The sequence below is a fragment of the Cricetulus griseus genome, chromosome 8, assembly GCF_003668045.3.
Source record: "Cricetulus griseus strain 17A/GY chromosome 8, alternate assembly CriGri-PICRH-1.0, whole genome shotgun sequence".
In the NCBI taxonomy this organism is placed as follows: Eukaryota; Metazoa; Chordata; class Mammalia; order Rodentia; family Cricetidae; genus Cricetulus; species Cricetulus griseus.
In genome coordinates this window covers 86,172,212-86,187,923 of record NC_048601.1, presented here as the reverse complement: position 1 = coordinate 86,187,923, position 15,712 = coordinate 86,172,212, and the positions used below count along the sequence as shown (strand labels likewise).

Sequence of the window (15,712 nt, the reverse complement as noted above, 5' to 3'; positions counted from 1 at the left end):
TGGGAGAGGTCAGCAGAGGCAGGAAGTAGGAGGCTGGACTCTACATTGCTGTCCCAGCACGGTGCCTTCCTGGAAGTACTCTACCATAACTCTTTCCTCGTGGTTATTCTTTTTCATTTTGATTTTTGAGACAGGGTTTCTCTGTGTAACAGTCTGGCTGTTCTGGAATTCACTTTGTAGACCAGTCTGGCCATGAACTCACAGAGATCTACCTGTGTCTGCTTCCTGCTGCTGGGATCGAAGGGGTGCACCACCACCGCTCAGTTTCATGAGTATTCTTAGAAAGAGCTGTTGTGGTTTAACTAGACCCTCATCCCAATTTCATGTGTGGAACTTGGTTCTGAAGGTGACAGACTGGGAAGTGATTGAATCAGAAAGGCATGGCTTAACCCATGAGTAGATTCATGGGATGACTTTCCTCATTAGAAATGACTTTGTTATTACAGTGAGCTGTCATGGGATGCCCTCTGTCATGCATGTAATGGTGCAGCAGGAAGGCCCCACCAGACACCACTGCTAGGCTCCAGGGCTTCCCAGACGGTGGAACTGTGAGTGAAATGAACTTCCATCCTTTATCAATTACCCAGACTCAGGGTTTCTGTCACAGCAATGGAGAGTGGACCACGCCAGGACTCTTACAAGTTTTTCTTTGCCTCTTAATTTTCCCTCCTCCAACTCTCTCCACTTCTGACTCCTCTCCTCCTCCTTCCTCTTGAGACTGGGACTTTCTGTGTAAGCAACCCAAATTGGCCTCAATATTGCAGTCCTACCTTAGCCTCCCAAGTACTGTCTGGTGTGCCACCATGCCTAGCTTAGATACTTGCTTCTTAACTCCCCCCTGTGATATTTTAACTCCACAAACACACCATGTATCTGATATCCAGCTGGTTTCTGGAAAGCCATGACTATCATAAGTTCTAAGAGTGTCCCATCTCCCGAGAACATGTGCTTCTCTTTGGGAATGCAGACTCTTCTCAACTATGTCATCTGTCTGGCAGATGGCTTGCTGTAGTCCTCTCTGTACACTGACTGGGCTGGGATCAATGAGAAGGCCTTACTTTACCATGAACAATTGGTTAGCTAATCAGAATTCACCGGGTCAGGTCCTGCTTGGGACTCCAAAGAGAGGGTCCACTCCCCACCCTACCCCAATGCACACACATAGAATCAGAGGCTGTGTTGCCAAGTCAAGTCTTCGGTATGAGTGTCCACATGGGGGAGTAGAGAAAATGGCAAGAGGACTGTGTGGCTTTTGAGCCTTTGGGTTCAGTTGGACCAGAAGCCAGTCCTGCCTCCCTCGCCCCCAGTGAGGGAGCTTTCCAATGAGTTTTCCCTGTTGCTAGGGTAGTTTCATTTATGTTTTGGGTGCTCATCCCCTAGGGAGTTCTGAGAAATGTGGAGGAATGCTTGGAGAATCCAGTGTAAAAGGCTTCTGGGAAGATGTTCCAATACAATGTCCCCAAGCCCTGGAACCAGCACTTTTAGGATAGTGTGGGCTTTCTGTTAAGAAGATGGGGGGCATGACTGATGAAAGGAAAAGGCTATTTTGAAAACTGGGGCTTCAGGACTTGGGGTTGCACATATCTTGGAGCAGAGGGGGCAGCCAGTGTTCAGGACACCCGAGTAGGCAGCAGGCTGTTCTAGGGTTGAAGGTAGAGCTTGAAGTGAAGCAGGCTGAGTGAGCTGGTTGACAGCTTGGGCAAGACATCAAATGATCCTCCCCACTCAACAATGAGCCCTGGGAAAGGCAGGACCCATGATAGCCAGAAGCCCGACTGCTTCTAGGACACCACACTAGCCCAGCTCTTCTCTAGGACCAGGCATCAAGGCAGGGAGGAAGCTGAGTCACACTGAGGGAGTCCCCCTCACCTTGCCCCCACCTGCCGACAGGTGCCCTGCACAGCTGTGTAAAGTTATTCTAGTTGGATCACACAGATTTAACCTCAGATCGTGGGCTGCTCTGCTGTGAAATTCCAGATATAATTCTACAGCACTGATGAGAGAATGGGCACTGATTTTGCTCGTTTTTATTTTTCCCTGAAGTTCCCATGGAATAATACCCTTCTTCTCAGATCCTGGTTCAGGAACACTGGGTCTAAACATGAGTTGTGGTGCAATTGTGCCCACATCTGTCTTTAAAGATAAACCAGTCACCATCTTTGATTAATACCAATGCATTTAGCCTTGGCAGAGATTTGACCAGCTCACAAAGAAGCCTTGGACTTCATGGCTGGGAACAGCTGCAGAGCTTCTGTTCTCTGGACTGGTTTGCACTCTGCTCCCAGAGTGGCACTTAAGCCTGACTCCAGTTGTCATATTTGTGGCTTCACAGTTGCTCCCTTGTCCCATGTGTAAGCTCCTCCTAGGAGCAGGACCCAAAAGCTGGGCTTGGCAGAAACCCATGGAAGGGATCCCAAGGGCAGTGCAGGACGGGTTGCTGCTGGCCCCTGGGAGGATCCTCTCTGTGGGACCTGCCTCTGCCCCTGCTCTACTGTTTGCTGCTGTGGGTTTCTTCCACTCCTTCTACCTAAGTCCCTTCACCCATAAAATAAGAAAGGACTACGTCTCATAGAGGGGACTGGGAGGAGCAAGATGGAGCCTCTGTGGATACCGCTGCTAAGAAATGTGAAGGAATATGGTTATTTGTGGCTATGAATTACTTTATAATGGGAGCATGCTCAGAAATGCATGGCAAGGTGATTTTATTGTTGTGCAGTCCCCACGATGTATACTAAGTTGGCTACAATGCCACCAAGGAATACAGTGGTCTATGGGCCCTTCTTAGCTGAAACATCAATATATGCTGCAGGGCTGTCACTTTTTTCTTTTCACAGCCAGTAAACACTAGAAACTACTATGCTCAAGACCTCATGTAACATATGGTCATGGGTGCCTAGAACACAGCATGTCCTTAGCAGGTGTTTGTTGAGGCAAGAGGCATGGAGTACTGAGGGACAGGGGGACTGACTGCAGGAGTCCATCACACAGTAGGCCTGTGTCCCCCCTTTTCTGCACTCCTGCAGGAGCTTGAACAGTGGCAGGCAAGTCAGCACTAGTTTATTTATTGAGAATCTCTTAAGTGCAGCATGTAGGGAGGGCAAGAAGACACTGATTGTTGCAGCTTGGTGGGGAGACAAGTTCCCAGACCAAGACCACAAGATGGAGTGGGGGCAATCACCAGACGGGGATCAGGAAGGTGAGGGGCTGGGGGAGGCTGCATGGAACTGGCTCCTTAAAGGTGAGAGAGGGCAGTTAGAGGGACGTTGTGATGGAAGAATGGAAGTCACTGGGGTCAAGAGGACCCGCCAGAGCCAAGTGGTGGTGGTGTATGCCTTTAATCTCAGCACTCAGAAGGCAGAGCTAGACGGATCTCCATGAGTTCAAGGTCAGCCTGGTCTACAGAGTTAGTTCCAGGACAGTCAGGGCTTCACAGGGAAACTCTGTCTTGAAAAAAAAATAAAGAGGACAGGCCAGAACCTGCCACTGCTTTACTGCCACTCCTGGATGGATGGGTGCAGCTGTCTCAGAGCCACTGAGTTTAAGCCACAGACAGCTCTCGATTTTAGAGCTGAGAAGGCCAACATGAAGGTTCTAGCAGATCCTGGGTCTGGACGTCACTTCTGGTTTGTAGACTGTTTCTCTTGTGTCCTCACCTGTAGACAAGCTGTAAAGTTAAAGGCACTAAACCTGTTGTGAGGATGCCATCTATATGGCATTCTGAATAATCCACCTCCAACTCCATTGCCTTGGCAGTTAGGACTTCCTCAAGGAGACTTGCATGGGAGCACACACATTCAGCCCAAAGTACGGGTGAAGTGGGTGAAGAGGAAGGACTGCCATTGACTCAGACACAAATGTCTTCCAATGCTTAGCCCACAGGGAGCGGCACTGTTAGGAGGTGTGGCCTTGTTGGAGGAATTGTGTCACTGTGGGAATGGGCTTTGAGGTCTTAGCCGCTCAAGCAAGGCCTACTGTCACTTTCACTTCTGCTGCCTGTGAATCAAGATGTAGAACTCTCAGCTCCTCCAGCACCGTGTCCGCCTGCATGCTGCCATGTTTCTGGACACGGTGATAACGGACTAAACCTCTGAACTGTAAGTCAGCCCCAATTAAATGTTTTCCTTTATAAGAGTTGCTATGGCCATAGTGTCTCTTCACAGAAATAGAAACCCTAACTGAGATAGTGTGCGACTCTCCAGAGGACATGAACCGGAAAGGGCCTCCACAGCCATTTGGTCAATGCACCTGCAGTGACAGGAGCCCAGACATAGCCTCTTGTGCTTTGTCAGCCAGGCCGGCTTTGCTGTGTGGTGACTTACTGGGCCTTGGACTTGGGACTAACAGAGGACAGGAACCCGAGGCATCAGGTCAACAGAAGTGACAGTTCTGTGTGGCTGGCAGGGCCTTGGTTTGGTCTTCATTGGGCAAATGCCAGGCCCAGTGGCTCAGAGGCATTTCTGAAAGATGTTGGTTAAAGATTATAGGCAGATGGGATGAGATGGCCAGGCAGGGGGCTGCCTTTTCTAATGGAGTTGGCTGTGTTTAGAAAACTGCACTATCCTTGGACTATGGGAAGACAAAGGAGAGAGCCACAGGAAACCAAGCCAGTCACCACACAGTGGTTTGACTGTACCCAAAGTTTGTGCGTCGGAAACTTAATTATGCTGGTTAGTTTTCATGTCAGCTTGACACGAGCTAGGGTCACCCAGGAATAAAGAATCTTAATCGAGAAAAATACCTTCCTGGGATTGGCCTGTAGGTAAGTCTGTAGGGCATTTTCTTGATTGGTGATTGATGAGGGAGGGCCCAGCTTCTGTGTGTGGTGCCACCCCTTGTCAGGCGGGGCTGGCTGCTGTCTGAAAGCAGACTGAGGAAGCCATGAGGAGCGAGCCACTAAGTAGCATTCCTCAAGGCCTCTAGATCAGTTCCTGCCTTGACTTCTCTCGATGATGGAACTACAAGCTGTAAGATGAAATAAACCCTCTCCTCCCCAGAGTACTTTTGGTTATATCTATCTTTTTCACAGCAATAGAAATCCTAGCTAAGATAATCCCCACATTTGTGTGTTGGTGGTACTTGGAGAATAGCCTTTAGGAGGTCATTAGAGTTAGATGAGGTTGTGAGATGAACCTCTATGTTGGGACTAGAGGCTTTATGGGAAGAGAGATCTGAGCTTACAAGCTCCCTCACTTTCTCCCATGCAATGCCCTCTGCGTATGAAGACAGGAGAGAATCCCTCAGTCTTGAACTTCCCAGTTACTAAAGCCAACAAATGTCTGTAATCATCATAAACTGCCAGGTCTGGTGTGGAGACAATACAAGATAGCATGCCATACCAGTGTGCTGTACTGGTAGCCAGTAAGACTAAGTAGGGGGTGGGGCCATAAGGCCAGCAGCTTGGTAGGTTCATCGCCTGCCTACTCCCTTGGCCTAGACCGGGCACAGAAATGAAGGATTCTAGTCCTTCATATAACATATTCCCTGGGAGCCTTTGGAAAGTGGCTCCATTCTCAGGGCCTTGGGTTTCTCATCTGTTCAATGCCTGCCTTGTAGTACCCTGGGCCCTGGAAGAGGCTGAAGAATTTGGGGTTCTCAAGGCTCAAGCCTCCCTACACAGTGTCCCTCCTGGTTGCCACTTGGCCATGCTGTGGCTGAGGGCTAATGGCTTCTTAGATACACAGAGCACCACCATGGTCCACTGGCTGGTGGATTCTCTACTTCTTTTCCTTGACCTGAGCCACCTGGTAGTAAAGAGTAGAATGCCCTTCCTTGCACTCTGCTCTCCTCTTTTTCTAGCCCTTAGAACTTCTGAAATAGGACACAGTACTGAAAAGTACATTTAGGGGACAGGCAGGCTATGAAGGTGGAGCTAATACCCCTTGACTCACATTGCCTACCTTCCCAAGATGGCAAAGACACCAACAATACTGAAGGCTAGAAGTAAGCCAGGGTCAAGGAAGCAACCTGAGCTCAAAGAACGACCTGAGCACAGTACTGTGCCTATGGCCTGAGCACAGTACTGTCTATGGACTGAGCAGAGTACTGTGCCTACTCTCCACCCAGCCTTCGATGAGGTGGCTCATGCAAGGGGACTGCCATGCTCTCGCCTTGTGCAATTTCTTTCCTGTAGCTTCTTCCATTTGTATCTCTTACAGTGTGGTGGCAGCTGTCCCTCGGGATTTGACTAAGTTGCTGTGAGCATGCTCTTCTGCCTCCCAGGGGAAGGCCAAACGATCACATCTTCCAGGAAGTTTGTGTTCTCATGATCACCTCTGAGCAGAGTCCCAGCTTCTAGATTCCATGCATATCTCTTCTCTGTAGCTTACATAAGCCTACACACAGACCACCCCCAACTCCTCAGCTGCAAATAGGGTGCAGCCACTCTTGCTGTGAGAAAACTGAGCCACGAAACTGTCCTCTTCCTGTTGGCTAAATGCCCTGTTTCTCCTCACAGGCTGTTCTTGGCTCTGCTGTCTGTGACCTTGCCTCTACCAGGCACAGGATCCACTTGCTCTGGCTGGGGGACTGAGACTGTCTGGGGCCAGCACATTGCCCACTGTTTAGGCTACATAGGGCACTGCAATGTGCTCCCTGTGAAGGGAGTGCTACAGAGTGTGTTTGGTGAAACACTTACTGCAATAGAAAGGAGTGCCCCCAAAGGATCAGAGTCATTGTGGCAATGTGGCCATTCCTTCTTTTCTCTTGATCTATGGCCTGCTGTAACTCCTTCAAAGTTCTCAGAGAAGCCCTCGCATCTTGCTTTTCACAGACTCAGAGTTCTCCAGAGAAACAGAACCAGTAAGGTGGATAGATAGATAGATAGATGGATGGGTAGATAGATAGATATAGGTAGGTAGGTAGATAGATGATAGCTAGCTAGCTAAATGATAGATAGATAGATAGATAGATAGATAGATAGATAGATAGACATAGGTAGGTAGGTAGGTAGATAGATGATAGCTAGCTAGTTAAATGATAGATAGATAGATAGATAGATATAGGTAGGTAATTAGATGATAGCTAGCTAGCTAAATGATAGATAGATAGATAGATAGATAGATAGATATAGGTAGGTAATTAGATGATAGCTAGCTAGCTAAATGATAGATAGATAGATAGATAGATAGATAGATAGATAGATAGATATAGGTAGGTAGGTAGATGATAGCTAGCTAGCTAAATGATAGATAGATAGATAGATAGATATAGGTAGGTAGGTAGATGATAGCTAGTTAGCTAAATGATAGATAGATAGATAGATAGATAGATAGATAGATAGATAGAGGTAGGTAGGTAGATGATAGCTAGCTAGCTAAATGATAGATAGATACAGGTAGGTAGGTAGGTAGATGATAGCTAGCTAGCTAAATGATAGATAGATAGATAGATAGATAGATAGATAAATAGATATAGGTAGGTAGGTAGATAGATAATAGCTAGCTAGCTAAATGATAGATAGATAGATAGAGAGATAGAGAGATAGATAGATATAGGTAGGTAGGTAGATAGATGATAGCTAGCTAGCTAAATGATAGATAGATAGATAGATAGATAGATAGATAGATAGATAGATATAGGTAGGTAGGTAGGTAGATAGATGATAGCTAGCTAACTAAATGGTTGGTTGGTAGGTAGGTAGGTAGATAGACAATAGAAAGATAGATGATTAGATGTTTCAAAGGGATCAGCTCATGCTGTTGTAGAATATGACATGTCTGAACTCCTTCAGTCACAGCAGAATTCAAATAAGAGTTATGGTTGCAATCATGAGTCTGCAATTTGCAGGCCAGGCCAGGAAGTCTAACATGTGGGTAGGGCTGATAACACTGGCACTGATGATGCACAGATGGGCTGGTGAACAGGAGAGCTTATGATTAAGGGGGCTAATATTCAGGTGGGGTGACGGACAGGAGAACTGATGAATAGGCGGGGCCTCCATGTGGAAGTCTTGAGACCCAATTCTTTCTTTGTGAAAACCTTAGTCCTTCTCTTAACCCTTTAGCTGACTACATGGAGCCCATCCACATTAAGGAGGGTACCCAGCTTTCCTAAAAGAGACTGATTGAGAAGCTAGTCACATCCAGACAACACTATCACTATGGCATATCATGGGGGATTTGGACAAACAGCAGGACACCACAGCCTTGCCCAACTGATACACAATGTTTCCCAGGACCAGGTTCTATGCCTGTCTATTTCATCGACCCATGTGTCTGAATTACAAAGTAGACATTCCATACTTAGTGTTACCAGCTGGAGGTGAGAATGGATGGCTGTTCCTCTCTGTGAGTGTAGCTGTGCTCATGTGTCTAATGAGTCCCCTCGAACAGAATAGAGCCACATTGTCAGATTTGACTAACTCTGGACTGTGGAAAGCTCCTGTCATGTTCTGAAGTGCCCCCAGGCTCCAGGGTTTGAACACTTGGTTCTTGATTGTATTTTGAGAGGTTATGGAACCTCTGGGGCAGGAAGTATGACAGGTAGAGGTGAAACGTTGGGCTGGACTTTGAGGAATATAGCCTAGCCCCACTTCTAGCCTGAACTTTTTGCTTCTGGCTAAGCTGTCTGTTTTCCAACCAAGCATTCTGCTTCCTGATCTGCCAAGATGTGAACCAACTTCCCCTGCAAGCTCTCACCACCATTGACAGGGCCGTGCTCACCCATGAAACACATGGACCCAAATAACCATTATTGAAACTTCTTTCTGGTCTCTTGGTCATAATGATGAGAGAAGTAGTTAATACTATCAATGACTTTTTTCACTGTGCTTTTGAGTTGGGTTTTTTTTTTTTGCCCCCATATTAAATGATATATATTATACATTTTAATACAGAGTATTGTGTTTAAAGCTGTTTAAAAACGCCTTTAGAGGGATGGAGAGATGGCTCAGAGGTTAAGAGTACTGGCTGCTCTTCCAGAGGTCCTGAGTTCAATTCCCAGCAACCACATGGTGGCTCACAAATCTGTAATAAGATCAGGTGCTCTCTTCTGGCCTGCAGGCAAAACACTGTATACTTAATAAATAAATAACCCTTAAAAATTAAAAAAAAAAAAAACGCCTTTAGAGGTAGAGAGGGGCTATGTCTTGGTCTGTGGTTTTTCCTCAGCCACAAAGTGCTTGGCCAGACATCTCCTCTATCAGGGAGAGGCCCACAGTCCTAGTGGTTCCTTACCCCAGTGGGAAACTTGAAGGGTGAGGTTTCCAGGGAAAGTGAGGCCAGGGTGTTAATTCTGAACTTGGAGTAGCAAGTACTCAGCTTCTCACAGGCCCGGTGCCTGATGGGAGAGGTGATGTGGGGGGTGGATCAGGAGCAGGAGTCACACCTGCCCTAGCTGTGCTCCTGGAGAGCACTGGCGGGTGTCAGAAGAGGCCACTGGAAAGGTGGAGGCCAAGCCTGAAAATGAGCTGTGGCCACATGCACTCCAGCGTGTGGCCGCAACTCCGCTCAGGGGAAGATTGCTGGGACAGCTTCAAGGGCCAGGCCCTGTTCCCAAACAGGCTGGCTCCCCTGTCATCAGAGACTAGATGAGCTGGGCTGGGCTAGGCAGTGGAGGTTCTGAGGCTGGAACATCGGTCATGGATCCCAGGAGATCTGGAGGATGGATGTGATTGGATGAGAGAAGGGAGCGTCATCTTGCTGCTTTGTGTCCCAGAAGGCCACAACAACACTATTTTTAGAAAGTAGTATGTTTAGTGGGGAAGTGAAATCCCACACCACTTTCTGACTTCTGCGTTTCTGAACGTTAGGGTTTGTGAGTTATCTGATGTTGGAGTAGTAGTGGCTAGTGTAAACAAAGCCTGGGTCCTTGTTGGGCATGATGTCAGTCCCTGTAGCAATGAAATCACCTGCATCTATGGGACCTACATCCATGGGCTCAACCAACCCTAGACCAGTAATATTCACAAAGGAGCCCCAACTCCAATCCCTAGCACCACAGAAACAAAATGCTAGAACCCGCAACAGTCCTGCATGTGCACAGGGCTCTTGTCATCTTCACAGAACAGTGCATCAGCTATTTACAGAACACGCAGAGTGCACTTTATAAATAATTTACTTTAAAGATGATTTGAAGCATACAGCAGGAGGTGCATGGGTAAACACTATGTAAATACTACAGCATTTTATATGAGGCACCTGAGCTCCTGTGGAATTAATTTGGTGTTCATGGAGGTCCTGGATCCAATTTTCCTTGGTGTTTGTGTGAACTTTATTCCTCGTAATAACCCAGGGAATGAAGCACGGAGAGATTAGGCAATGAACCCAAGGTCACAGAGCCCTGTGTGGTGGCCCTGGGAGTTGTCCCCAGAAGTTCTGAGCCAGGAATCTGTGCTCCAAACCACCTTAGAAACAGCAAATCTTGCTTCCCAGGACTTGTTGTGAAGTGAGAGCACTAACCCTCCCCTGCCCAGCACTGCCCCCCGCCCCTGCTCTCACTGAAGGCCATTTGTGAAGGGAGAATCATACCTGATCCACAGATTTGTTTTTCTTTCCCCTAGGTCCACATCAGCTGGGTAATATGCTGGATTGTAATGGGGCGGGAGGGAAGCTCACCTCACAATAGAATGAAATCCCAATCAGCATGCTTACGGACCTCAAAGGATCTAGCTTTTTCTTTCCTTAAAAAAAGACACAATGCTCTTGCCCCAAGCCTGGAGCCATTGATTCAGCGATAATAGGAGGTATTGTGTCCAGAGCAGCATCTCCTTGTAAGACCACAGACTGTTCTTTTTGGCAGGTATAAAGAATATTGACAAAGGAGATTCAAATAGTGCCCATGTTTTCCCCACCCCACCCCTTGCTGGCTTCTGAGGAAAAAGGGGGAAATTGATTTTTGAACATAGTATAAATACCATCGCACGTGCTCCCAAATATTGATTCTGTGTGGTGATTTTGTCACACGCACATAGTAGGTCTTAATAGAAGCTGATTGGAGCCAAATTGCCTCTGAGCATTCTGTCTGCTTTTTGCCTCAAGCTCAGGTGGGTGACTTCAGTTCTCTGGCTGACAATTCCCCATGTAAAGTGGGACTGGGAATAGTGTCTATCACAAAACAGATGCTTTTCAGTTCCCCGAGTGATCATGCCCTGATAAAACTGTTGCAAGTCAAAATACATGAATAAGTCCAACCAAGCAGACTTAGCTTAGCAATGTGGGCTGGCAGTGTGGCCTACCCTGTGACTGTGGAGGATGGTTCCTGCTACTGCCCAGCACCTCAAGGCAGCATTGTGCTGTCAAATAGCTAGACAAGGAAAGAGCCTCCCTCAAAAGTCAAGGTATGGGTGTCTATTATATGTGTGTAGCTTTTGTATCACTGAGAGGCTTCAGAACAAGTGGATGCAGTTGGGGAGGGGCTGTATCTACTTTGTTGGCTAGCCCTGAGGATTCTGTTTGGTAATTCAGGCTCAGTGGTCAGATCAGTGCCCAGCCCAGGCATAGCCTCTAAGTCTGCTGCTGCTATGGCAGGCTATCAGTGGGAAACTGAAGGGAAATGCACGGGATAGAGGAGGTCACTCTGGCAAGCTGCTCCTGATGGTCTGAGTTAGAAATGGCATTGGTCTTTGATGTTTACACAATAATTAAAAAACCTAGTGATACTTGGCAAAGTACCAGTGTATGCCTGTGGAAATCAGAGGGCAAATTCTGAGAGTCAGGTCTTTCCTCCCAACACTCTGGTCTTGGGGATAGAACTCAAGCTATTAGGCTTGACAATGAGTGCTTCTCTGAATCATCTTGCTAGCTCGTGAATACCTATTGAAGCCGGACTTAGGTCTGTTGGGCTGGGAGGTTGCACTGTTGCTTCAGATTCATTTCTTCCTGCAAGGTGTGCCCCAGGAATGGGTCTGAAGGTCATGGACTCTGTAACAGCCTCTGGGAGAAGCTGATTCCAACTCAAGTTAGCAAACAGCTCAGAGGCACTTGGGTGCATTGTAAGAGAGGGATAGCAGCTGTCCATATACTCATGGGACCTCTTAGTTGTGTCTGCTTAACCTAGAGCCGAAGTTCTCGCTGTGGCTCCCAGCAGACACACCCATTAGTGCCTGAGTCCAAGGTCCTATGCATTTTCAGATCTTCAGAATAGCAATGACCACACTGTGGGAATGAGAGAGCCTTTCTGCACTCTTCCTAGAGAGGGAAAGTGGCTCCCAGAGAAATATTTGCCTCTTGGCTAGTTAAATGTAGCTCTAAAATGAGATCTAGCATTGTTGGCTTTCCAGCCAGGGATCTGACTACAAGGAAACAGCACCTCTAATAACAGCTTCCCTTAGGAGCACTACTTTAAAAAATGTTTCAGAACATCCTCCAACTCTGGCCCTTGTTGAGACAGACTACATTGATCAAGGACAGGGTCTGACATCCATCCAGGTCTGAGGGCTTTGGCTAGGGAAGGGAGGGAGATGACTTGCTGTGGGGACAGAAGGTAAACACTGGTTGTCTTTGTAAACCTGAGGAATATAATGAGTGGAACGTATTGTGTAGATCTATGAATTATTTCATTTTTTTCTAGAAACCTTTCTTATGTATCTCTCTGAAACATTGACAGTTGATTAACAGTAGAGGCTAACAGAGGATCAGGCTCATAGCTCAGCAGTAAAGCATCTCCTACCATGTGTGAGGCTCTGAGTTTAATCCTCAGCCCTGTAAAAGCAAACAAGCAAAGAAAGAAAGAAAATCCTGAAAAGCGAAAATGAAAACTGGTCCTTCACTCTGGATGGGTTTTGAGATGCTTGGCTGCCAGGTCCTTTCTGTTAAGATTTGTATATAAGCAGCCCAGGATCCTGGGTAGCTTCCAAGCTCCCAGGCTCTTTCTAAGAGCACAGGGACTAGCAGCACATACATGCCCTGGTCCACATCAAATTCTCCAGTCAGAAACTCTAGAATGGGGTGACACTTTAAATGCCCCTAATGTCATCTGACCAGTGCTCAAGTTTGGGGACCATTGCTCTAGACCAAGTTCCTTAAGTCCCTACTTCCTCTCCCAGCATTGCTGGCCCGGCCCGATCGCCAATCCAGTGAACATCTAGCAGCAAAGACAGCTCTGCAACTTCTCAAACCCTTTGGCCTTTGTATCCTCCCTCCCCCTCCAGCAACTGAACTTCTACCAGAGAAATTCTCTGTTGTTGGTTGTCTCTTACTCTTTGGCTCTTTGGAGCCAGCTCCTAAATAATCACACAGAGACTTATTATTTTTTAAATTTTTTTATTAATTTATTTCTTACATTCCAATCCCAGTTCCCTCTCCTTCCTCTCCTTCTTTTCCCCTATCCCCCCCCACCTCCCATCTGCTCCTTGGAGAGGGTGAGGCCTCCCCTAGGAAATCTACTAAGTCTGTCCCATCATTTCATTGGGGCAGGACCAGGGCACCTCTCCAACTCCACAACCCTGTCTCTAGGCTGAGTAAGGTATCTCTCCATATAGAATGGGTTCCACTAAGTCAGTTTGTGCATTAGTGTTAGATCTTGGACCCACTGCCAGTGGCCTCATATATTGTCCGAGTCACACCACTGTCACCTATATTAAGGGAGTCTAGTTTGGTCTTATGCAGGTTTCCCATTTGTCAGAGCTGAGTCAGTGATCTCTCACTAGCTCGGGTCAGCTGATTCTGTGGGTTTCCCCATCATGGTCTTGACTCCTTTGTTCATATTATCACTCCTCCCTCACTTTGATTGTACTCCAGGAGCTTGGCCCAATGGTTAGTGTGGATTTCTGCATCTGCTTCCATCTGTTTCTAGAAGAAGGTTCAAGCTTCTCTGGGGTTATGGATTATAGACTGGGTGCCTTTTGCTTTTTGTCTGGTATTCACTTATGAATGAGTACGTACTGTATTTGTCTTTCTGATTTTGAGTTACCTCACTCAGGATGTTTTTTTCCTAGTTCTGTCCATTTGCCTGCAAATTTTAGGATGTCACTGTTACTGACTGCTGAGTAGTACTCCATTGTGTAAATATACCACATTTTCTTTATCCACTCTTCAGTTGAGGAACATCTAGGTTGTTTCCAAGATCTGGCTATTATGAATAATGTTGCTATGAACATAGTTGAGCAAATGTCCTTGTGGTGTGAATGTGCCTCCTTTGGGTATAGGCCCAACAGTGGTGTTGCAAGGTCTTGAGGCAGGTTGAAACCTAAATTTCTGAGAAATTGCCATACTGATTTCTGCAGCAGCCATACAGGTTTGCCCTCCCACCAGCAGTGGAGGAGTGCTCCCCTTTCTCCACATCCTCTCCAGCATAAACTGTCATTGGTGTTTTTGATCTTAGACATTCTGATTGGTGTAAGATGGAATCTCAGAGTGGTTTTGATTTGCATTTCCCTGATGACTAAGGATGCTGAGCATTTCCTTAAGTGTCTTTCTGCCATTTGAGATTGTTCTGTTAAGAATTCTCTAAGCCAGGTGTTGGTGGCCCACGCCTTTAATCCCAGCACTCTGGAGGCAGAGGCAGGTGGATCTCTGTGAGTTCGAGGCCAGCCTGGTCTCCAGAGTGAGTGCCAGGATAGGCTCCAAAGCTACACAGAGAAACCCTGTCTCAGAAAAAAAAGGAATTCTCTGTTTAGATATGTACCCCATTTTAATTGGATTATTTGTTAGTTTGATGTCTAGTATCTTGAGTTCTTTGTATATTTTGGAGATCAGCCCTCTGTCAGATGTGGGGTTGGTGAAGATCTTTTCCCATTCTGTAGGGAGCCATTTTGTCTTGTTGCTGTATTCTTGGCTTTACAGAAGCTTCTCAGTTTCAGGAGGTCCCATTTATTAATTGTTGCTCTCAGTGTTTGTGCTACTGGTCTTTATTTACTGGTGGTCTCCTGTGCCGATGTGTTCAAATGTATTTCCACTTTCTCTTCTAAGAGGTTCAGTGTGGATGGATTTATATTGATGTCTTTGATCCATTTGGACTTGAGTTTTGTGCTTGGTGACAGATATAGGTCTATTTGCATTCTTCTACATGTTGACAGCCAGTTATACCAGCACCATTTGTTGAATATGTTTTCTTTTTTCCATTTATATTTTTAGCTTCTTTGTCAAAAATTAGGTGTTCATAGGCGTGTGGGTTGATATCAGAGTCTTCAATTCTATTCCATTGGTCCAACTGTCTGTTTTTATGCCAATTCTGAGCTGTTTTCATATACCTCTATAGTAGAGCTTGAAGTCAGAGATGGTGATGCCTCCAGATGATCCTTTATTGTACAGAATTGTTTTGGCTATCCTGGGTTTTTTGTTTTTCCATATGAAGTTGAGTATTGTTCTTTCAAGGTCTGTGAAGAATTGTGCTGGGATTTTGATGGGGATTGCATTGAATCTGTAGATTACTTTGGGTAGGATTGTCATTTTTACTATGTTGATCCTACCTATCCAAGAACATGGATCTTTCTATTTTCTGATATCTTCTTTAACTTTTTTCTTTAAAAACTTGAAGTTCTTGTCATACAGGTCTTTCATTTGTTTTGTTAGAGTTATCTCACGATATTTTATGTTATTTGTGGCTATAGTGAAGGTGATGTTTCTTTGATTTCCTTCTCAGCCCATTTATCCTCTGTATATAGGAGGGCTACTGACTTTTTTTGAGTTGATCTTGGGTTCTCCTACACTACTGAAGGTGTTTATCAGTTTATCAGACAAGGAGTTCTCTGGTAGAATTTTTGAGGTCACTATGTAAACTATCATATCATCAACAAATATTGATTTCTTCTTTTCTAATTTGTATCGCTTTGATT

General features: G+C 46.1%; 1 non-coding gene across 1 annotated transcript; it reads right to left on the bottom strand.

Annotated features, from left to right (window-relative positions):
• Nucleotides 1–10,503: 10,503 nt before the first annotated feature.
• On the bottom strand, nucleotides 10,504–10,603 carry LOC113837102. Its single transcript, XR_003487737.1, has one exon. It is a non-coding gene; the product is annotated as a small nucleolar RNA U13 (small nucleolar RNA).
• Nucleotides 10,604–15,712: the final 5,109 nt, after the last annotated feature.